Raw genomic sequence first — 23,662 nt, 5'->3', positions numbered from 1 at the left:
AAAAATAAAATTAGATAAATAAAAATTGGGTTGCCTCCCAACAAGCGCTTCTTTAATGTCAATAGCTTGACAGTGGGCTCTCATGGAGCCTCACAGATGTTCAGAGCATTGTTGAGACTTTCCAACACCAAACTTAGAGTTTGGATATGGGAGTTCAACACCAAACTTAGAGTTTGGTTGTGGCCTCCCAACACCAAACTTAGAGTTTGACTGTGGGGGCTCTGGTTGACTCTGCAGTGAGAGAGGCTTTTCAAGCTTCCTCTCCATGGTTACAGAGAGATATCCTTGAGTTTTAAACATAAGGGAGTCCTCATTTAGTTGAAGGATCAATTCTCCTCTGTCCACATCAATCACAACTCTTGCTGTGGCTAGGAAGGGTCTTCCAAGGATGATGGATTCATCCTCATCCTTTCCAGTATCTAGGATAATGAAATTAGCAGGGATGTAAAAGCCTTCAACCTTTACTAACATGTCCTCTACTTGTCCATAAGCCTGTTTTCTGGAATTGTCTACCATCTCTAATGAGATTTTAGCAGCTTGTACCTCAAAGATTCCCAGTTTCTCCATTACAGAGAGTGGCAAGAGGTTTATTCCTGACCCAAGGTCACATAGAGCCTTCTCAAAGGTCATGGTGCCTATGGTACAAGGTATTAGGAACTTTCCAGGATCCTGTTTCTTCTGAGGCAATCTCAGTTGATCCAAATCACTCAGTTCATTGATGAGCAAGGGAGGTTCATCTTCCCAAGTCTCATTGTCAAATAATTTGGCATTCAGCTTCATGATTGCACTAAGGTACTTGGCAACTTGCTCTTCAGTAACATCCTCATTCTCTTCAGAAGAAGAATATTCATCAGAGCTCATGAAGGGCATAAGGAGGTTCAATGGAATCTCTATGGTCTCTAGATGAGCCTCAGAGTCCTTTGGTTCCTCGAAGGAAAATTCCTTGTTGATCACTGGACGTCCCAGGAGGTCTTCCTCCTTGGGATTCACGTCCTTCCCTTCCTCCTTGGATTCGGCCATGTTGGTTATATCAATGGCCTTGCACTCTCTCTTTGGATTCTCTTCTGTATTGCTTGGGAGAGTACTAGGAGGAGTTTCAGTGATCTTCTTACTCAGAGTGGCCTTAGATAGATCAGAGACTAAATTTGCTAAGCTAGATAGATTCTGCTCAGAATTCTCTGTCTGTTGCTGAGTGGATGATGGAAAATGTTTACTACTGTTAAACCTGTTTCTTCCACCATTCTTAAAGCCTTGTTGAGGCTTTTGTTGATCCTTCCATGAGAAATTTGGGTGATTTCTCCATGAGGGGTTATAAGTGTTTCCATAAGGTTCACCTAGATAATTTACCTCTGCTATTGCAGGGTTCTCAGGATCATAAGCCTCTTCTTCAGAAGATGCCTCTTGAGTACTGTTGGATGCAGCTTCCATTCCATTCAGACTCTGAGAAATCATATTGACCTGCTGAGTCAATAGTTTGTTCTGAGCCAATATGACATTCAAAGCATCAATTTCAAGAACTCCTTTCCTTTGGGGCGTCCCATTACTTACAGGATTCCTCTCAGAAGTGTACATAAACTGGTTGTTAGCAACCATGTTAATGAGTTCTTGAGCTTCTGTAGGCGTTTTCTTTAGGTGAATGGATCCACCTGCAGAAGTATCCAATGACATCTTTGATAGCTCAGATAAACTATCATAGAATATATCCAGGATGGTCCATTCTGAAAGCATGTCAGAAGGACACTTTTTGGTCAGTTGCTTGTATCTCTCCCAAGCTTCATAGAGGGATTCACCTTCCTTCTGTCTGAAGGTTTGAACATCCACTCTAAGCTTACTAAGCTTTTGGGGAGGAAAGAACTTGGCTAAGAAAGCCATGACCAGCTTATCCCAAGAGTTCAGGCTGTCCTTGGGTTGAGAGTCCAACCAGATTCTAGCTCTGTCTCTTACAGCAAAAGGGAAAAGCATAAGCCTGTAGACTTCAGGATCTACTCCATTAGTCTTAACAGCATCACATATCTACAAGAATTCAGTTAAAAACTGAAAAGGATCTTCAGATGAAAGTCCATGAAACTTGCAGTTTTGTTGCATCAGAGAAACTAGTTGAGGTTTAAGCTCAAAATTGTTTGCTCCAATGGTAGGGATGGAGATGCTTCTTCCATGTAAATTGGAATTTGGTGCAATAAAGTCACCAAGCATCTTCCTTGCATTATTATTATTTTTGGCTGCTATCTCCTCTTCCTTTTCAAAGATTTCTGTAAGGTTGTCTCTGGATTGTTGTAATTTAGCTTCTCTCAGTTTCCTTTTTAGAGTCCTTTCAGGTTCAGGATCTGCTTCAACAAGAATGTTCTTGTCCTTGCTCCTACTCATGTGAAAAAGAAGAGGACTAAAGATATCGGGGATCCTCTTTACCACAGTATAGAGGTTCCCTTGTGTGAGTAGAAGAAAAGAAAAATAAGAATGTAGAAGAGAAGAATTCGAACTCAGAGGAGAGGAAGGGGTTCGAATTTTGGGTGAAGAAAAGTGTTAGTAGATGAATAAATAAATAAAAGGATATGAGATAGAGAATTTCGAAAATTAAATTAAAATAAATTAAAAATAAAAAATTAAAATTAAAATTTAAAGTTAAATTTCGAAAATTGAAGTTTGAAATTAAATTAAAATTAAAACAATTAGTTAATTAAAAAGGAATTTTGAAAAAGGAGAGAGGGAATTTTCGAAAATAAGAGAGAGAGAGGATTAGTTAGGTAGTTTTAAAAAAGATATGATTGAAATTTAAAAAGATATGATTGAAACAAAAAGATAAGATTTGGAAATCAATTTTAAAAAGATAAGATAAGAAGTTAGAAAAGATATTTTAAAATCAAATTCTTTTTTTGAAAAAGATAGGATTTAAAAAGATATGATAGAAAGATATGATTAAAATTAGTTTTGAAAAAGATTTGAATTTTAAAATCAAAATTAATGACTTGACTCACAAGTAATCACAAGATATGATTCCAGAACTTAAAGTTTGAATCTTTCTTAACAAGCAAGTAACAAACTTGAAATTTTTGAATCAAAACATTAATTGATGATGTGATTTTCGAAAATATGATAAAATAAGAAAAAGATTTTGAAAATATTTTGAAAAAGATTTTTGAAATTTTCGAAAATAAATAAATAAAAAATAGAAAAGATATGATTTTTTTTGAAAAAGATTTTTTTAAAAAGATAAGATTTTTGAATTGAAAATTTGATTTGACTCATAAGAAACAACTAAATTTTAAAAAGTTTTGAAAAAGTCAACTCAAATTTTCAAAAATTTATGAGTGAAAAAGAGAAATATATTTTTTTGATTTTTGAATTTTTAATGATGAAAGAGAAAAACAATGAAAATGCTCAATGCATGAAAATTTCAGATCAAAACAATGAATGTATGCAAGAATGCTATGAATGTCAAGATGAATACCAAGAACACTTTGAAGATTATGATGAACATCAAGAACATATTTTTGAAAATTTTTTTATGCAAAGAAAACATGCAAGATACCAAACTTAGAAATCTTTAATGTTTGGACTCTAACAAACGAAAAATGCATATGAAAAACAAGAAAAGACACAAAACAAGAAAATTTAAAGATCAAACAAGAAGACTTACCAAGAACAACTTGAAGATCATGAAGAACACTATGAATGCATGAATTTTTCGAAAATTTTATGCAAACTTTAAAACATGCAATTGACACCAAACTTAAAATCTGACTCAAGACTCAAACAAGAAACACAAAAATATTTTTGATTTTTATGATTTTATAATTTTTTTGGATTTTTCGAAAATTAATTTGAAAAAGGAAAATAAGGATTCCAAAATTTTTAATATGAATTCCAGGAATCTTGCACTCTTAGTCTAAAGCTTTAGTCCAGGAATTAGACATGGCTCACTAGCCAGCCAAGCTTTCAATGAAAGCTCCGGTCCAAAATACTAGACATGGCCAATGGCCAGCCAAGCTTCAGCATGTAAATCAGACATTCATCAGCTAAGTCATCAAATTAACTTGCCTCTATGCTGAAGGTTTGGAAGCCTCAGTCCAAAAGATTTTAGACATGGCTTTACAACCAGCCAGGCTTCAACATTTTTCATGAAACACTAAAATTCATTCTTAAAAATTCTGAAGAACATAAATTAAATCAAAATTTTTTTTTGAAAATAAAATAAAAAAACCAAAAGCTTAAAATTAAAATAAAATTACCAAAAGATGAACCGTCAGTTGTCCAAACTCAAACAATCCCCAGCAACGGCGCCAAAAACTTGGTGTGCGAAATTGTGATCATTCCATTCCTTGGTAATGGTACTAAAAACTCAATACGCACGTTCATGATCTTATATCTGTTTCACAACTTCGTACAACTAACCAGCAAGTGCACTGGGTCGTCCAAGTAATAAACCTTACGTGAGTAAGGGTCGATCCCACGGAGATTGTCGGCTTGAAGCAAGCTATTGTCACCTTGTAAATCTCAGTCAGGCGGATTAAATTGTATTTAGAAATTATAGTGGATGAAAATAAATAAAATATAAAATAGGATAGTGGTACTTATGTAATTCATTGGTGGAAATTTCAAATAAGCGTATAGAAATACTTTCGTTCCTTTGATCTTTGCTTTCCTGCTGTCTTCATCCAATCAATCCTACTCCTTTCCATGGCAAGCTTTATGTAAGGCATCACCGTTGTCAATGGCTACATCCCATCCTCTCTGTGAAAAAGGTCCAAATGCTCTGCACGGCACGGCTAATCATCTGGAGGTTCTCGATCATATTGGAATAGGATTCACCCTCCTTTTGCGTCTATCACTACGCCCAGCACTCGCGAGTTTGAAGCTCGTCACAGCCATCCCTTCCCAGATCCTACTCGGAATACCACAGACAAGGTTTAGACTTTTCGGATCTCAGGAACGGCCATCCATGGGTTCTAACTTATACCACGAAGATACTAATATCTCAGACTCGGTCCTCTGTATTAGATATCTAAGAGATACTCATTCTAGCTTGTTTGCGTGTAGAACGGAAGTGTTTGTCAGGCACGCATTCATAAGTGAGAATGATGATGAGCGTCACATAATCATCACATTCATCATGTTCTTGGGTGCGAATGGATATCTTAGAAGCAGAATAAGTTGAATTGAATAGAAAAATAGTAGTACTTTGCATTAATCTTTGAGGAACAGCAGAGCTCCACACCTTAATCTATGGAGTGTAGAAACTCTACCGTTGAAAATACATAAGTGATGAAGGTTCAGGCATGGCCGAATGGCCAGCCCCCAAATGTGATCTCAGAACTAAACGTCCAAAAGATGAAACTAAAGATGTTCCAAAGATGTAAATACAATAGTAAAAAGTCCTATTTATACTAAACTAGTTACTAGGGTTTACAAAAGTAAGTAATTGATGCATAAATCCACTTCTGGGGCCCACTGGGTGTGTGCTTGGGCTGAGCTTGAAGTTTACACGTGCAAAGGCTTCTTTTGGAGTTGAACGCCAAGTTGTAACGTGTTTTTGGCGTTCAACTCTGGTTCGTGACGTGTTTCTGGCGTTTAACTCCAGACTGCAGCGTAGAACTGGCATTCAATGCCGTTTTGCGTCATCTAAACTCGGCCAAAGTATAAACTATTATATATTACTGGAAAGCTCTGGATGTCTACTTTCCAACGCAATTGGAAGCGCGCCATTTTGAGTTTTGTAGCTCCAGAAAATCCACTTTGAGTGCAGGGAGGTCAGAATCCAACAGCATCAGCAATCCTTCTTCAATCTCTGAATCTGATTTTTGCTCATGTCCCTCAATTTTAGCCAGAAAATACCTGAAATCACAGAAAACACACAAACTCATAGTAAAGTCCACAAATGTGAATTTAACATAAAAACTAATAAAAACATCCCTAAAAGTAACTAGATCCTACTAAAAACATACTAAAAATAATGCCAAAAAGCGTATAAATTATCCGCTCATCACTGTACTAAGAGATCCTCACCTGAGTGACATCTATGGATGAGCTCAGGCTAGAGTTTAAGGAGTCGCTAGAGCAGATGCAGTGTATAGAGGCTCAGATGAAGGTGTACCAAGCCCAAATGTGCGCCACTGGCATCGACCCTGCTGGTGGCAGTGATAGCACTGGTGGTATACGAACATCGTCACTGCCTCCTCCACCACTGACTCAGGGCCACGGGACTGATGTCAACGACAACTACCTGGATCTGTAGATATTAGGTTTTTGTTTTATTGTTTCATACATTTATTTGGTGTACATAACTTTTATTTAATTTGCACATTATATTATTTATTTTAAATAAAAATTCTTCATTATTTATGAATTAGCCAGTAATGTGTGGAAAAAAATTTAAATTTAAAATTAAAATTGACCATTTATTTCAAATTCCAAAAAAAAAAATTTGACATTACCATCAAAATTACCATAAGAATAATCTGATGGTAACATGGCGCGAAACAACATGTTTTGGCACCAACATTACTGTCAGAAACCAATTGGTTTCCCGAGCTGGTAATCCATTGCAAAATTCGACGGTTATTATCGTCGGACGAAATAAATCCGATGGTAAACATTTATCGGTGATGTTTATACCGTCTGATTGCTTCCGATGGTAAATAGATTATCGTCAGATATATTTGAAGAAACTGATGATAAATCTGACGGTACTCAGTGTTTTTCTTGTAGTGTGCATATTAGGTCCATCGAAGTACTAATACCAGAAGAATAGAAAATCATGACATCAGGTTTTGTTACAGTAGGTTCTATAAGTACCTCCTGTATTAGGCTACGATTCCTTACTTCGAGCTTAGTACTTGCCACCATAGATAACACATCAGCTCGTGTGTTTTGTTCCCTAAGTACGTGTTTAATTAGAAAGGAATCAAAGAATTATACCTCTTGTTGTACATTTTTCAAGTACTGTTGCAGCAGCGGGTCCCTCTCCTGGTATTCTCCATTAATTTGGGACGTCATTATTTGTGAGTTATTGAACACGGTTATCTCGGCTACTTCGATATCCCAGGCTAATGCTAGCCGTGCAAGAAAATCTTCATACTCAGCCTGATTATTCGAAATGGAAAAATCAAATTTGATGGAGGCCTTGATCATCATGTCATCTCCCCTTGTTAGGATGAGACCAACCTCTCCATACCTGACATTGGAAGCTCCATCTACATGAAGTTCCCATGTCGGTATGTCGGAGATGGGGTGAGTCATTTTGGCCAAAAAGTCTACCATCGCCTGAGCCTTGATGGCGGAGTGTGGTTCATAGCGCATATCAAATTAGGATAATTCTATGGACCTACTCATCATCGGAACTACCAGGTTAGGTTTTTGCAAAACTTTTTTAATCGGTTGGTCAGTTCGCACTATAATTAAATAACTCTGAAAGTACTGACGTAACCGACAAGCCAACGTAAGTAAAGCAAAAGCCAATTTCTCTAGCTTTGAATACCAAAGTTCAGGTCCTTGAAGACCTTACTAACAAAATACATGGGGCACTGATGTCTATCCTTATCCTCTAAAACTAAAGTCGAGGCTAAAGTTTCGTCAGTTAAGGATAGATACAGGGGTTTACCATGTTCTGGTTTTGCTATGACGGGAGGATATGATAGCAAGTTTTTGAAATGTTGGAAGGCTGTCTCACACTCCTCCATCCATGAAAACTCTACATCTTTTCTCATCAACTTAAAAAGTGGTTTTACTTTTACCGCAGAAGCTCCTAGGAACCTTGATAATGTTGCTAACCGACCTGTGAGTCTTTGTACCTCACTGAGGTTTCAAGGACTCGACATGTCTAAAACAGCTTGGCATTTTTCAAGGTTAGCCTCTATACCCCCTTTGAGTAACCATAAAGCCTAGGAATTTACCTCCCTAGACTCCAAATGCACTCTTTTCTAGGTTCGGCCTCATTTGGTGAAGTTAGAGGCAACTAAAAAACTCCTGCAAGTCGGCAATCAAGTCAGAAACATCTTCAGTCTTTACCAACATATCGTTGATATAGACCTCCATATTTTTCCCAATCTACCACTTGAAGACCTTAGTCATCAACCATTGATAGGTGACTCCTATATTTTTCAAACCAAAAGACATTACAGTATAATAGTAAATCCATTTAGGGGTGATAAAGGTGATCTTATCTTCATCAGCTTTATGCATTGGAATCTGATTATACCTACTATAGGCATCCAAGAAACTTAAAATCTGATATCCTGAGAATGAGCCAATCATGTTGTCAATGTTAGGTAAAAGAAAATAGTCTTTTGGGCAGGCTTTGTTTAAATCCGTGTAGTCTACGCACATTCGCCATTTTTCATTAGACTTTTTCACCATAACCACATTAGACAACCATGTTGAATAGGTTAACTCTCGAATAAATCTGCCATTTAATAATCTTTGAACTTGTGTATTAACCTCGGCATCTCAGTTTGGTGACACCTTCCGACATCACTGTGCAACCGGCTTAAATTCGGGATTAATGGCAAGTTGATGGGACATGAATTCGGGATCAATCTCGGGCATATCGAAAGGTTTCCAAGAAAATAAATCTACTTTATCTCAAAAAATTTTGAAGTTCCGATCTCAAGGGTAAGGTAGTTCTTTATTGATCATGGTATACTTCTCCGCAACGTTACCGATCTGGAATTTCTCCAAGTTTCAATTGGTCTCTGGCCTCAGCTTCTCCTAAACTCGAGAATCCAAATCAATGAGAAACACCCCGGAGAAACCTTGTCTTTATCCCTGAGTATTAGACTGGCCTTGTTGCATTTAATAGCAGATACCCAATCTCCACAGATAGTTGCGACCTGACCTTCTACAGTCAGGAACATCATAACCAAGAATTTTGTTGATATGAACGCACACAGGTCATTAAGTATCTTTTTCCCCAAGATCACATTATAAGCTGTGGAATGTTAAAGGACGACAAACTCGGATTGTACTACTCGCACATTGATGCCCTCTTCCATTGTAAAGAGGAGGTCGACAGCTCCATCAGGTTTGATATAACGATCTCCAAGCCTGACAACTCCGAGGAGATGAGGTTTTAAGTGTTGATATTTTAAACCCAGGGCGATGAAGGCCTTTCTGAAAAGCAGGTTTGAATCTTCACACGTGTTAATCAGAATTTTTTTCACGATGCCATTACCTAATTTAGCAGTAATCACCAGGGACTCATCATCTTCGGATGTGGCGATCTAGAAGTCTTATGCCATGAACTGTACTACTGGAATGCTAGTCACCTTAAGAACTTCCGATGTTGCAGCTTTGACATCATTCTTTAGTGCATTGTTAGAGCTGGGAAATCCATTCCTTCCCATGACCACATTGACCATGACTTGAGCAGTTTCTTCTGGGTTTTCTAGGGGTCTTGTATTTCTTAGATTCTTGTCTTCCTGATCTTCGTCATTATTATGCTGTCTAGACGGCCTCACATGCTGAATGAACTTGGGGAGCTTACCATCCTGGACTACTTGTTCTAAGACATCCTCCAAATCAATATAATCCTCAGTCTTGTGACCGTAGGACTTATGATAGTCACAGTATTAAGACTTATTTAAAGAGGCCCTAAGTCAAATCTGTCTTGCCTTAGGGAGGATACCTCTATGAGAAACTTGTTGGTACACCTCGGTGAGTGAGGCAACCAAAAGTGTGTACGTGGAGAATTTCCCAACTCGAGGAGTTGACGGTTTTGGAACTAAGGACTGTCTGATGCCTCTGCCCTTGTTAGGTGAGAGAGCTAGGTTCTTCCTTTTTGTTGAAACCACCTTTGACACTTCTTCATCTCGCATGTACTCCAGGGCAATCTAATGAATTTCTTCCATAGATTTTACATCCTTGGAAGTCAAGTGTCTTCGGAAGTCTCCTTTCAACAAGCCAACAATCAAACATAAACATACGACTTCTTGGGTTTGCGTGTTTACCTACAATAGTGCTTTATTGAAGCGATTCAGATAATCTCGGATGCTCTCTCCTATCCTTTGTTCCACTCCGAGTAGAGAGATTGGGTGCTTATCCTGGGTTCTTCTTGTGGTAAAATGTGCTAAGAACTTAAATTTGACATTAACAAATGAGGAGATAGACCTGGAAGCAGGGAAAGGCCCACATTGAAACTTAAGGGACATTTGCCGCCACTAAAGTTTTGCAAAGCAAATGATTATATATGAATGTAAAAGTTTGCCTCCATCGTTATATTGTTTTTACCCTATAATAAATTATAATATTCTTTTAATTTCATGTTAAAAAAATTGTTTTTATTAAACTTAACATGCAAAAATATTTATCATATAATTAATAATGTTTAACCAAATTTATTTTAGTATATATATTTTTCCCCCACTCATAAATTTTCTAGGTCCGTCGCTGTCCGGAAGGGAGCCTGTTAAACCATGCCATGGTCGGGCCTAACAAGGTTACTAGAAACGGAGATCACAAACTGAGAGTGAGAAGATTGGAGATTCTAACTTCGCGAGAACGGAACCAGACCGGGAGGGTAACCTACAAGACACTCCGATACTTAAGTTAGCTATGTGTTTGATAGTATATCTCACTTTGGATTTTACCTGTTGAGTTTCCTCTCCTTTTATCTCTGTATTGTGAGATTGTCATTTTCCAGCATTTAGTTCCTTTATGTCATGTTCTTAATGTCACGATTTGACGATTTCATGACTTAATGATGTGGTCATTGCACCGTATCCAATGCTATCTCGTAACGTTAGGTATGTCAAATGTTCACTTAATTGTTATTTCATCGTATTGTCATTTATTTAGAACAACACTTAAAAGAGGCTAATGATAATTTTTTTTTAATTTTTAATGTATTTGTTAGAAACAAGAGACCAAACTAAAGAAAGTGTTTTGTGTATTATTCAGTCTGATGAAAGGTACAATGTACAAGGGGTATATATAGATGCCAGAAGAATCAAAGTAATAAAAGCATAGAATCCTACAATTAATATACAGATATGTTATATAAATATAAACGATACTAACTGATCTAAAATGATTCTAATGATTCTCTAATGATTCTCTAACATCCCCCCTCAAACTCAAGTAGGAGCTAAGGATACCATCTTGAGTTTGGATAACAAAGTCCGAAAACGAGTCGGGTGATAAGCTTTCGTGAATATATCAGCAGTCTGATCCAGTGTTCCAACAGCAATGAGACGAACAGCATCAATAAGGATACGTTGCCGAACAAAGTGACAATCAATCTCAATATGTTTGGTGCGTTCATGAAAGACATCATTATGTGCAATCTGAATAGCACTGCGGTTGTCACAAAAAACATCAATAGGGGACGACTGAGGAGCACCCAAATTTGCGAGAAGCCAATGAATCGAGATAACCTCAGCAGTGGTGTCAGCGAGGGCACGGTACTCAACTTCTGTACTTGATCGAGCAGTAAATGTTTGCTTCTTAGCACGCCAAGAAATGAGAGTGTCGCCAAGAAACAAACAGTAACCAGTAGTAGAACGATGATCAGTGGGATCACCAGCCCAATCAGCATCAGAGTATGCCTGAAGGGACAAAGAGGAATAGGCAGAAAAATAAAGGTCATGAAATAGAGTGCCTTTGATGTAGCGAAGAATGCAAAGAACTTCCACATAGTGAGTAGTACGAGGAGCTGATAAGAACTGGCTAAGTACATGAACTGGATAGGCGATGTCTGGTCGGGTGACAGTTAAGTAGACGAGTCCACCAACTAGCTGTCGATAGAGAGTAGGATTATCCAAAACAGTGTCATCCATAGGAGTAAATCGAACATTAGGCTCAAGAGGAGTAGAATCAATGATATTGTCCGCTTTGGCACAGAAGGCCTCACGATTTTGCCTTTGACGATAGGGATGATAGCCGAAAACCCCCACACTCACTCATCAAAACGCGTCTTGGAGTCGTTGATCTAGGCGCTGATCCAACGGCACTGGAGACGTTTGGAGGGAGGGCTGCTTTAACCGGACAGCCAACTTTGACCGGCGCGTCCGGCGGCGTACAGTGGTGATTCTGGTGGCGTTGGAAACGTTGCAACGAGGAGAAGGCTAGGGTGGCGGCGGTGACGAACCAAAGCGTCGGGAAGAAGTCGAAAAGTGAGCACAAAGTACTGCCGGAGGAAACAAAATAAAAGGACTAGAAACCAATTGTTTCTGTAAAAAAAAAATAACCTAAACTCTTGATACCATGTTAGAAACAAGAGACCAAACTAAAGAAAGTGTTTTGTGTATTATTCAGTCTAATGAAAAGTACAATGTACAAGGGGTATGTATATTATTCAGTCTAATGAAAAGTACAATGTACAAGGGGTATATATAGGTGTCAGAAGAATCAAAGTAATAAAAGTATAGAATCCTACAATTAATATACAGATATGCTATAGATTTTCCAAAAATATTTATTATATTAAAAATATAAAAGAATTATCTTTTCAATAACTTTTAATAAAATATTTTTTTTATAATATTGTTAAAATATACTGTTAAAATATACCCTTAAAATATATATTAACAAGTTCATAAAAAATTTACAAACTTCTACTACTACGTTGATGCATCTTTAACATGTGTCCTAATAATACGAGTTAGCTAAACCCAATCCATGTATACAGATAATGAGATAAAGGCATAAAGCTGTGCATATCTATTTATAGGCCCAATAACAATAAGTCTAATTCGACCAATAAGAGAGACCAGAGAATAATTGACTAGCTAGTCAATTGGTCCATTTTATCATACTTCATTTATAGTAAGCTGTACGTGATTAATACAATAATGCATGTGGAACCCAAGGAAACCACATTCGATTTTGTGAGTGGCATGCTAATTGTGTCACTGTTTGGCACTGAATTGCACGATCCAAGGCATCTCTTCGATAGAGACTTAGCAATGCGATCTTACAACTGCACATTTAATTCAAATATAATAATGACGAAGCTAATTAATAAAAGCAGATATAACATTAACATACAGTTGAATAATGTAATAACCACCAGCGCAGTACTATATTTCTTTAGTCCAAAATTCTTATATGGCATAAACAGCTGGCAATGTATCTGGCAATTTTTACTACAGCAGTTTGACAAAATCTCATGATTAATTTAAAAAATTTTGAATGATTATATTACATAATTTTATAGCTAGTATTTAATTCTAAAAAATAAAACATAAGGAAAGCATAACTATTAACTTATTATTAAGGCAACAAACTTTCCCTTCTATTAATTGTAATGGGACCTTCTTATCTTCGCTTTAAATGAATAAGGGCTTATGCTCTAAATAATAAACCACCAAAATGATGTGAATTCATGTTGACTTTTAGAAATGATAAATAATTGCACAATAATATAATATAACAAACTAACATGAGTTGATTCCACTATTAGAAAATTATTTATTACAGATAAATATTTTTGATAGATTTTATTCTATAGAAATACAGACAAATTTTGTGAAAAAATTTTTATTGAAAACAAAAAAAAAATGAATTAACATGAACTACAGACAAAAAAAAATTATCAAAAAAAATTAGTATTTTTTCAATTTATCTGTATTTAAATGAACAAAATACTATATTTTATTAAATTATTATAGACAAAAAATTTGTCTATAATTTAAAATATTATGTCAAAAAATATTGAGTTACAGATTTAGAAAATTTTAAAACTTTAAAATTCACCAAACTTTAAATGCGCATAACTTTTTCGTTTTAAAACATTTTCCATCCGTTCTTCAAACATCTTAAAGCTCTCATACCTAACTTTTATTTAAACCAAATTTTATCAAAGTTCGTCAAAAATAAGATTTTACAAAATTCATCAAAATTTTCTAATTTCCAAAATCTCAAAACCAAACCAATTTAAAACACACTCAAAACAAACCAACTATCCATAATAAACACTCTCTAACCATTTCTTAATCATATAGCTATATCAAACCATCCAATCCTCACAAATTTTCTTAAGATCTTATCAATATAATCATCATAAAACATCATCACTACAAATTAAATCCATAACAATCCTTATTTCTCAATTCCATCATCATCAAAACTCACCATCACTACCAAATTGTTATAAATATCAACCACAAAAATCAACACCCATTATCATCATTAACATTCATCATCAAACATCAACAATCACTATCATAATTCATTAAAATCGTCACAATCATCAAAAATCATCATACATCATTAACAATTCAAAATTATTCTAAGGTCCACTAGTCTAAGTTTCATGAAATATTACATATTACATAGAGAAAATTGAAACTATACCTTGACCGATTCTCAATATGCTCAAATTCACCAAATTATTCCAAACAAGCCTTCACGAAGATTCAACCACCAAAATTCAACTCCAATGACCAAAATCAACTCTACAAATCACCACATTCAAGCTATACATCATATATTTCACCACAATCAATACTAGAGTTTAAATTTACACCAACTCACAAGGGTTTAGGACAATCTTACCTTATCCACAGCAAATTGGGGTGAAACTCAATAATTTTTTACTATTAGTTGGCACATAAACAATCAAATCACAAAAATTTACTTAACTTCTATACCCAAAATTTTGAAATTATATAGGACAGAGAAAGGGAGTATGAAATGAGATTTCTTACTAGAAATTCTTAAGTAAAAATGACGAGTTTGGCGAGAATTTTGCGTGGCCGCAAACAGCACGCAAATCGGAGCACAGTAACTCAATTTATGAGCTTGGAAATATTGTGATAGATGAATAGTAGCAATGGAGGGTTTTCTCTCTTCTTCAACCTCACCCAGCAACTGTGTTTTATGTTTATGAGGCTGAATGGGTTCACTTATGAGCTTATATATGTTGGGCTTGAGCCTAATCCAACTCGTTAGTGTTTTTAGTTTATTTGGCCCAACTTTGTGCCAAATTTTTAGAATTAGTATCTAATTTTCAACTTTAATTATTTTTCTAAGTCTTTCTACAGGTTTTATTACTCTCACATAGTACTGGACAGATTTAAGCCGGTACTATTAACTAATTTACCGGTATGCGTTTTTACGCAATTTTTCGTAAAAAATTACATTTTTCCACTTGAAAAAATTTACTAAATCCAAATCCCACTTCTAAAATTTTAAATTAATATTTCTAAATTTTGACCCTATTCTAGGCAAATAAATTTATTATTTTATTATATTTTAAACAGTAATTTGACTACCGGTTCTTACAATAATGAAAATGCTCTTTATCCATTCTCATGTTATGTTATGTGATGAAAATGTTCAATAGATTCTCCTATTTAACAAAGTTGCCGTAAGTGTTGTAGACTTCATTGAAAATTTATTTTAGTGTTTAGCTATTACCTTTATCTCACACGTTTATGTAACTTTATGCCTAGCTTGGTGAAAATTTTAATTATTTACTTACATGAACATTCAGTTAATTACAAGGTTCTTTTTGTTCTTGAAATTACTATATTTATGCCCTACTGTTTAATATTTTGTTCAATACCTACTTGGTTTTACCTTGTTCTTAGGGCGGTGACAGGATCCAAATCTGCTTTGATAAATTTTAATAAAATACTGATAATTCAAGTTTTTAAATTATTGAAATGAAAATTGAGCTAGTCATAGAGGCACAAATTGAAATTCAACACTTTTTTTCACGTGGGGGCTTAGTTTCTGCAATGTTATTACCCCTAAAAGATGTCTGTCACACACTGATTTTTCTTTCAAAGAATTATAATTTGATTAAATCAATATTCTCTTCCCTGATTAAATGGTCATTGAAGAAGTTATTTAGTCAATATTTGAAAAGTTGTCAAGATTCTAAGGATAATCCTTCGTCTTAAAGATAAACGGCTTGGTTTTCTGTTAAAGCATAAATACTTTTTCAGGATTTACATATATTTTGCTTACTAAAACCTTCAATTTCAACTGTTATCATGTAGTGTATGATGGTTAAAATCTTCCTATTTAAGAGTGTCTATTATTTTGTAGGTTCATGAAAGGCAAGATGGCGAGATTGATATTCTCACAAAAGGTAGAAACCTTTACATGAGTAAGATGATTTTTATAGAGTACTATCTATAGTTCTATTTTTCTAATTTCACTCTTTCTCCAATATTTAATATCAGATATTGCTGTTTAATTATCTGTGCAATTTACACTAATCTGTTACTCTAATGTCACGTATTCTGCTGCTGATTACAGGTGATAACAATTACGGCGATGACAGGCTACTCTATGCCCAAGGTCAGCTTTGGCTGCAAAGACATCACATTATGGGTAGAGGCGTCGGGTATGACATTTAATTTAGCTACACTTGTTCTCGATTTGAAACACTTTTCAGCCTCCAGCATCATGGTTAACCCTAGCTTACACGTTCGACGGTTTTCTAATATTATGGAAAAGCATGCTTGATTGACAGATAGTATGAAATTAAGATATTTATGCTTATTTCATCTAATGGCTGTAACAATTGCTTATTTGCTTATATATGTCAATGGCAGGTTCTTACCTTATGTCGGTTGGGTAACGATTATTATGACCGAGAAACATATCATCAAGGTTCATTTCTCGGGTACCATTTTTCAGTTATATATCACTTCAAACTATTCTGACCTTATACAAAAATAAGCATAGCACATTATTTGGTAACTAGCATTTTCCAATATACTTGATTTCATTTAAAATCTACATGAGAACATAGATAGTAATGGATATGTGTTAGCAATTAAATTCTATTTTTTTTATAGTATTTTATGAGTTATGATATGTTGTTTTTCATTTCTTGCAGTATATTCTGATTGGTGCATTGGGTTTGCTGGTGATAACTTCAAAAGATTAACATGACTGAATCCAAATCCAAGTCAATGGTCTAAACCTCCAAGAATACTGTCTCCGAAGATGTTGTATGAACCGTAATTAATTAACCATTTAATTAATTAATTTAATTGTCTAAAATAAATTACTGCATGAAAATAATAAAATTATAAAAAAATTTAAAAAAATAATTAAAGTTAAAAATTGGGCGCTAATTCTAAAGGTTTGGCCTAAAGTTGGGCCAAACGGGCTAAAAATACTAACAGGTTAGACCAGATCCAAGTTGAGTCCAAGTCCAACATATATAACCTTAAGTGAGACCATTTCAGCCTCATAACTTCATAAACACACACACTTACAGCTGCATGAGTTGAAAGAAGAGGTCCTCACTCTTGTGCTTGTAACTTGAGCTACGGTGCTCTAATTCGCGAACAGTTTGTGGCCACGCGAACGGTCTGCAGTCACGCTAACCTCTCGCCGAGCCCGTTAGTTTTATCTAACCAAAGTGGTAAAATCTTTAAAAATCTCTGTCCAGTTTTCAGCTTTATGAATTTCGAATTTTTAGGTTTGGTTTTGAGTGAGTTCTTGTGATTTTGGGTATTTAGGTACACTCTAACACTTGATTCCTATTGGGTTTTGACCCAATCTACTGTGGATAAGGTGAGCATCCTCAACTTTCTTGTGAAATTGGGTATTTAGAAACTCTAGGTTTAATTTGTGGAATTTTGTATAATTGCTAGCTTGTATTGGTGTTGTGTGGAGTATATTGGTGATTTAAGTTGCTTGAATGTGGATTTGGTGACTAGACTTGTTGATCTTGGTTGAGAATTTGGTGTTTTGCACATATTGGGAATCGACCAAGGTATGATTTCAGTTTTCTCTATGTAATATGTAATATTTCTGGACACATAGGCTAGTAGAACTTAGTATAGGATTGAATTGGTTGTTGATAATTGCGATGTATGATGATTTTGATGATTTCGGTGAATGATGATGTTGATTTATGATGTGAAGTTGGACAATGATGATTATGAGGATTGATAATAAATTATAAGGCTTGTTGATGTTGATAAATATTGAGAATGGTGAAATGATATTTTGTGATGATAATTATTGAGATTTGAGTTTTATAAGTGGAAATTGGTGTATGGAATGGATGATATTATATGTTGCTAAGTTGTAGAAGGATGAGAAGGTATATGAATATAATTTAGGTACATTGTGACTGTTTTAGATGTGGAATGATTGGTTTTGAATTGAGAGTTTTGGTAAATTTGAGGTTTAAAAGTTTTTGGTAAAAAAGGATTTTTGGCCAACTTTGGCGAATCATATCTTAATCCTCGATTTTTGAAATTGATTGAATTTTGTATAAAATTAAAGATAATTCAAAGAGCTTTAAAATGGTATAGATTTCGTGAAAATTGCAATTTTGTAGAAAAAGATATGATCGTTGGAAGTTGGTGTCAAAAATCTGAATTCTGTGATGTTGCAAAAAATTGTAAGTTCTGGTTTGTGTGCCCACGCACACACCTGTGCCTACGCACCGAGCAGAACGAGTGTTATGACTCGTGCGTGCACATGAGGGGTGTACGCACACATGTACACCCTGTGAAAGTTGCAAGTTGTGTGTACGCACAATATCATGCGTATGCACAACATCATGCCTACGCATAAGCTGGGAAGAGCATTCTATTGAATGCGTCCGCACGTATTCATGAGTACTCACAAGATGGAAAATTTTACTGTGTGCATAGGCACACCTCTATGCGTATGCACAAGTTGAGAGAACTATGCTTGTGCGTGGGTATGCACAACCCTATGCGTACGCACAAGCCCTACTTTTCAAATAAAAACTTTGTTTTCAATCATTTTACCTTTCTGGTAAGCTTGCAAACTTCCATAACGCTTGTTTAAGACCCTTAGCTTATTTTTAGGCTTTGAAACATAGAAAATACAATGAGTGAGTTTAATTAGATATTTTCTGGTGAAAAATTTAGAAGACGGAGGCTTAGGTCTCTTAAGCTATGAGTGGACCGTTAGAGTACTATATTGATGATGATTATGGGAACTTACGAGCCAATGGTAAACTTATGAAATCAAGGGATTAGCGGTGATTATGACAAGTCGGGGACTCGAAGAGAAATGATGAATTATTGAATGATGAAAGTGATCAGTGAATGAGATATGACTATATATTGTATTATATTGATATTGTTCAGATGCTATACGCCTGGCAGGGATAGTAGGTTAATCCCACCTGTCAAGGTCGCGGTGGTGATGTAAGGGTGGTGGTTAGTCCCGCTTACATTGAGATGTGAGGTCTGTGGCTAAGTATCCCGCTCGCATCCTTTCGGAATCACAAGAGTGTGCCGGGTACTATATCCCTAGATCGTGTGCCAAGCACGATATCCCTGGGGTTCCCATTTATATTCGTGACTGAAAGGAAAAATCTCCATGGGGATGTATCGAGTTGACAGTTGAACTGACAATGTGATATCACAACCAATAGGGCAGGCATTCATCATGTGCATTTTCTATGTGGTTGCTTGCTTTGTTTACTTGCATACTATGCCTAATTGTATAACATGCTTAATTACTTCTTGATTTACTTGCTATACATGATAATTACTTGTGCTTTACTTGTATGAATTACTTGTTTTTTCTATTGGGATTAAGGAGGTTCGGTAGGCGGTAGCGATGGGATCGCATGGCGGTTAGGCTGGTGATGAGCGGATAATTTATACGCTTTTTGGCATTGTTTTTAGTATATTTCAGTTACTTTTTATTATATTTTTATTAGTCTTTATTTAAAAATCATATTTCTGGACTTTACTATGAGTTTGTGTGTTTTTCTGTAATTTCAGGTATTTTCTGGCTGAAATTGAGGGACCTGAGCAAAAATCTGATTCAGAGGCTGAAAAAGGGCTGCAGATGCTGTTGGATGCTGACCTCCCTGCACTCGAAATGGATATTCTGGAGCTACAGAAGTCCAATTGGTACGCTCTTAATTGCGTTGGAAAGTAGACATCCTAGGCTTTCCAGAAATATATAATAGTCCATACTTTGCCCGAGTTTTGATGACGCAAACTGGCGTTTAAACGCCCCCTTTCTACCCTATTCTGGCGTTAAACGCTAGAACTGGCATAAAAGCTGGAGTTAAATGCCCAAACTGGCACAAAAGCTGGCGTTTAACTCCAAGAAAAGTCTCTACATGTGAAAGCTTCAATGCTCAGCCCAAGCACACACCAAGTAGGCCCTGGAAGTGGATTTCTACACTAACTATTCTAGCTTATTCATTTTCTGTAACCCTAGGTTACTAGTTCATTATAAAAACCACTTTTAGAGATTCATTTTGTACCTCATGACATTTTACATCAGAATTTGTATTCTCTGCTGTGTCTCGATGAATTAATGCAATTACTACTGTTTTCCATTCAATCACGCTTGTCTCTATTCTAAGATATTCACTCGCACTTCAACCAGATGAATGTGATGATCCGTGAAACTCATTGGTGCACAAGAACTATGCGTTCAAAGATGATCCTAAGATCCTAAGATGATCAAAAGATGACTAATACAATAGTAAAAGGTCCTATTTATAATAAACTAGTCACTAGGGTTTACATGAGTAAGTACTTGATGCATAAATCCACTTCCGGGGCCCACTTGGTGTGTGTTTGGACTGAGCCTGAGTGTTGCACGTGCAGAGGCCATTTGTGGAGTTGAACGCCAGTTTTTGTGCCAGTTTGGGCATTCAACTCTGGTTTTGGATCCTTTTCTGGCGCTGGACGCCAGATTTGGGCAGAAGGCTGGCGTTGAACACCAGTTTACATCGTCAATTCTTGGCCAAAGTATGGACTAAATACTCATTTCTTTTGAGTTTAAAAGGGACCTCAGGGATCACCTTTTTCTTGGCCACAACATCATAGAAGTGGTCTTGATGGGCTTTGGAGATGAACCTTTCCATCTCCCATGACTCGGATGTGGAAGCTCTTGTCTTCCCTTTCTCTCTTCTAGAGGATTCTCCGGTCATAGATGCCATCAATGGTAATGAAAAAACAAAAAAGCTATGCTTTTACCACACCAAACTTAGAATATTGCTCGCCCTCGAGCAATAAACAAAAGAATAGAAGAAGAAGAAGAAGAAATATGGAGAGGGAGAGGGATATGTGGTTTCGGCCAAGAGGAGTGTAGAGGGGTGTGTTGTGTGAATTTGATGAAGAATGGAGGTCTTTATATAGGGAAGGGAGGGGGGTATTGGTTCGGCCATATGGGTGGGTTTGGGTGGGAAATTGGTTTTGAATTTTGAAGGTAGGTGGAGTTTATGAGGTAGGTTTATTGGGAAGAGTGGGTGGATGTGAGTGGTGAAGGTTTAATGGGGAAGAGAGATTGAGGTGATTGGTGAAGGGCTTTTAGGGAAGAGTGTTTAAGGGGTTGTGTGAAAGAGAGTGGTGAGAAGAAGTGAGTGGAGGTAGGTGGGGATCCTGTGGGGTCCACGGATCCTGAGTTGATCCTGTGGGGTCCACAGATCCTGAGTTGATCCTGTGGGGTCCACAGATCCTGAGTGGATCCTGTGGGGTCCACAGATCCTGAGGTGTTCAAGGAATTACATCCTTGCACCCTTAGGCATGTAAAAATGCCTTTGTATCCAACTCTGGGCGTTCAGCGCCAGGTTGGTGGCCATTTTGGGCGTTCAACGCCCATCTGTGTGCCATTTCTGGCGTTGAACGCCAGAACCATGCTTGTTCTGGGCGTTCAGCGCCGGGATGCTCCCATTCTGGGCGTTCAGCGCCAGAACTATGCTCTGTTCTGGCGTTTGAACGCTAGACAGATGCTCCTCCAGGGTGTGATTTTTCTTCTACTGTTTTTGATTCCGTTTTCAATTTTTCTATTTATTTTGATTTCTGAAAGGTTATCTCTGGATTGTTGTATTTTAGCTTCTCTTAATTTTCTCTTCAGAGTCCTTTCAGGTTCTGGATCTGCTTCCACAAGAATGTTCTTATCCTTGCTCCTGCTCATATGACAAAGAAGAAGGCACAGAAAAATAATAATAATAGTAGAGATCCTTTATACCACAGTATAGGGATCCCTGTGTGAGTAGAAGAAAAGAGGGGGAGACAAAGAATGTGATGTGAAGGAAGAAATGCAACTGTACTGATGGAAGAGATGTGAGATGAGATGTTAGGATATGAATGAATAAATAGAATAGGATGGGGTGGTATAATTTTCTAAAATTATTTTGAAAAGGAGTTAGTGATTTTTGAAAATTGGTTTTTGAAAATTTGTTAGTATTTTTCGAAAATTTTTTTGAAATACCAAACTTATGATATGACTCAAGACTCAAACAAGAAACACAAAATATTTTTGATTTTTATGATTTTCTAATTTTTTTTTTGAATTTTCGAAAATTAATTGAAAAAGGAAAATAAGGATTCCAAAATTTTTAATATGAATTCCAGGAATCTTGCCATGTTAGTCTAAAGCTTCAGTCCAGGAATTAGACATGGCTCACTAGCCAGCCAAGCTTTCAATGAAAGCTCCAGTCCAAAACACTAGACATGACCAATGGCCAGCCAAGCTTCAGCATGCAACATAAGAGAATATACTGCTCATTACTTATCCAAGTAACTTGCCTCTATGTTGATGGTTTGGAAGCCTCAGTCCAAAAGAATTTAGACATGGCTTTACAGCCAGCCAGGCTTCACATGCTTCATAAAACACTAGAATTCATTCTTAAAAATCTTGAATAAAATTTTTGAAAACATTTTTTTTTATTTTTTTTTTCAAAAACAGATAAGAGATTTTTGAAAATATTTTTGAAAAATTTTTGAAAAGAAAACAAAAAGAAAATTACCTAATCTAAGCAACAAGATGAACCGTCAGTTGTCCAAACTCAAACAATCCCCGGCAACGGCGCCAAAAACTTGGTGCAGTTGCCGGATCAAAAGGGAATCTGGCACTGATGTTACCGGACCAAAAGCTTGCCGAAGGGAGGTCAGAATCCAACCGCATCAGCAGTCCTTCTTCAACCTCTGAATCTGATTTTTGCTCAAGTCCCTCAATTTCAGCCAGAAAATACCTGAAATCACAGAAAAACACACAAACTCATAGTAAAGTCCAGAAATTTGAATTTAACATAAAAACTAATGAAAACATCCCTAAAAGTAACTAGATTCTACTAAAAATAATGTCAAAAAGCGTATAAATTATCCGCTCATCACTCATCATCATTCTCACCTATGAACGCGTGCCTGACAACCACCTCCATTCTATCTGCAATAGCTTGAGCGCATATCTCTTGGGTTTCTAATCTAAGATTAGAACCTTCGTGGTATAGGCTAGAATTATTGGCGGCCATTCTTGAGATCCGGAAAGTCTAAACCTTGTCTGTGGTATTCCGAGTAGGATCTGGGATGGGATGACTGTGACGAGCTTCAAACTCGTGAGTGCTGGGTGTAGTGACAGACGCAAAAGGATCAATGGATCCTATTCCAACATGAGTGAGAACCGACAGATGATTAGTCGTGCGGTGACAGCGCATTGGGCCATTTTCACTGAGAGGACGGATGGTAGCCATTGACAACGGTGATCTACCAACATACAGCTTGCCATGGAAGGAGCCTTGCGTGCGTAAAGAAGAAGACAGTAGGAAAGCAGAGATTTAGAAGACAAAGCATCTCCAAAACCTCAACTTGTTCTCCATTACTGCATAACAAGTATTTATTTCATGTTCTTTTACTTTTTACAATTAAAACTAAGAATCATTACTGATATCCTGAATAAGAATTACAAGATAACCATAGCTTGCTTCAAGCCGACAATCTCCGTGGGATCAACCCTTACTCACGTAAGG

The 23,662-nt window shown here is 36.4% G+C and overlaps 1 long non-coding RNA gene across 1 annotated transcript; it reads left to right on the top strand.

Annotated features, from left to right (window-relative positions):
* Positions 15,922-16,887, top strand: LOC110264695. Its single transcript, XR_002350867.1, has 4 exons — positions 15,922-16,027; positions 16,198-16,285; positions 16,497-16,554; positions 16,784-16,887. It is a non-coding gene; the product is annotated as an uncharacterized LOC110264695 (long non-coding RNA).

Source organism: Arachis ipaensis, chromosome B07 (assembly GCF_000816755.2).
Source record: "Arachis ipaensis cultivar K30076 chromosome B07, Araip1.1, whole genome shotgun sequence".
NCBI classification, from domain to species: Eukaryota; Viridiplantae; Streptophyta; class Magnoliopsida; order Fabales; family Fabaceae; genus Arachis; species Arachis ipaensis.
The sequence above is the reverse complement of the archived record's forward strand: the minus strand, read 5'-3'. Positions and strand labels throughout refer to the sequence as shown.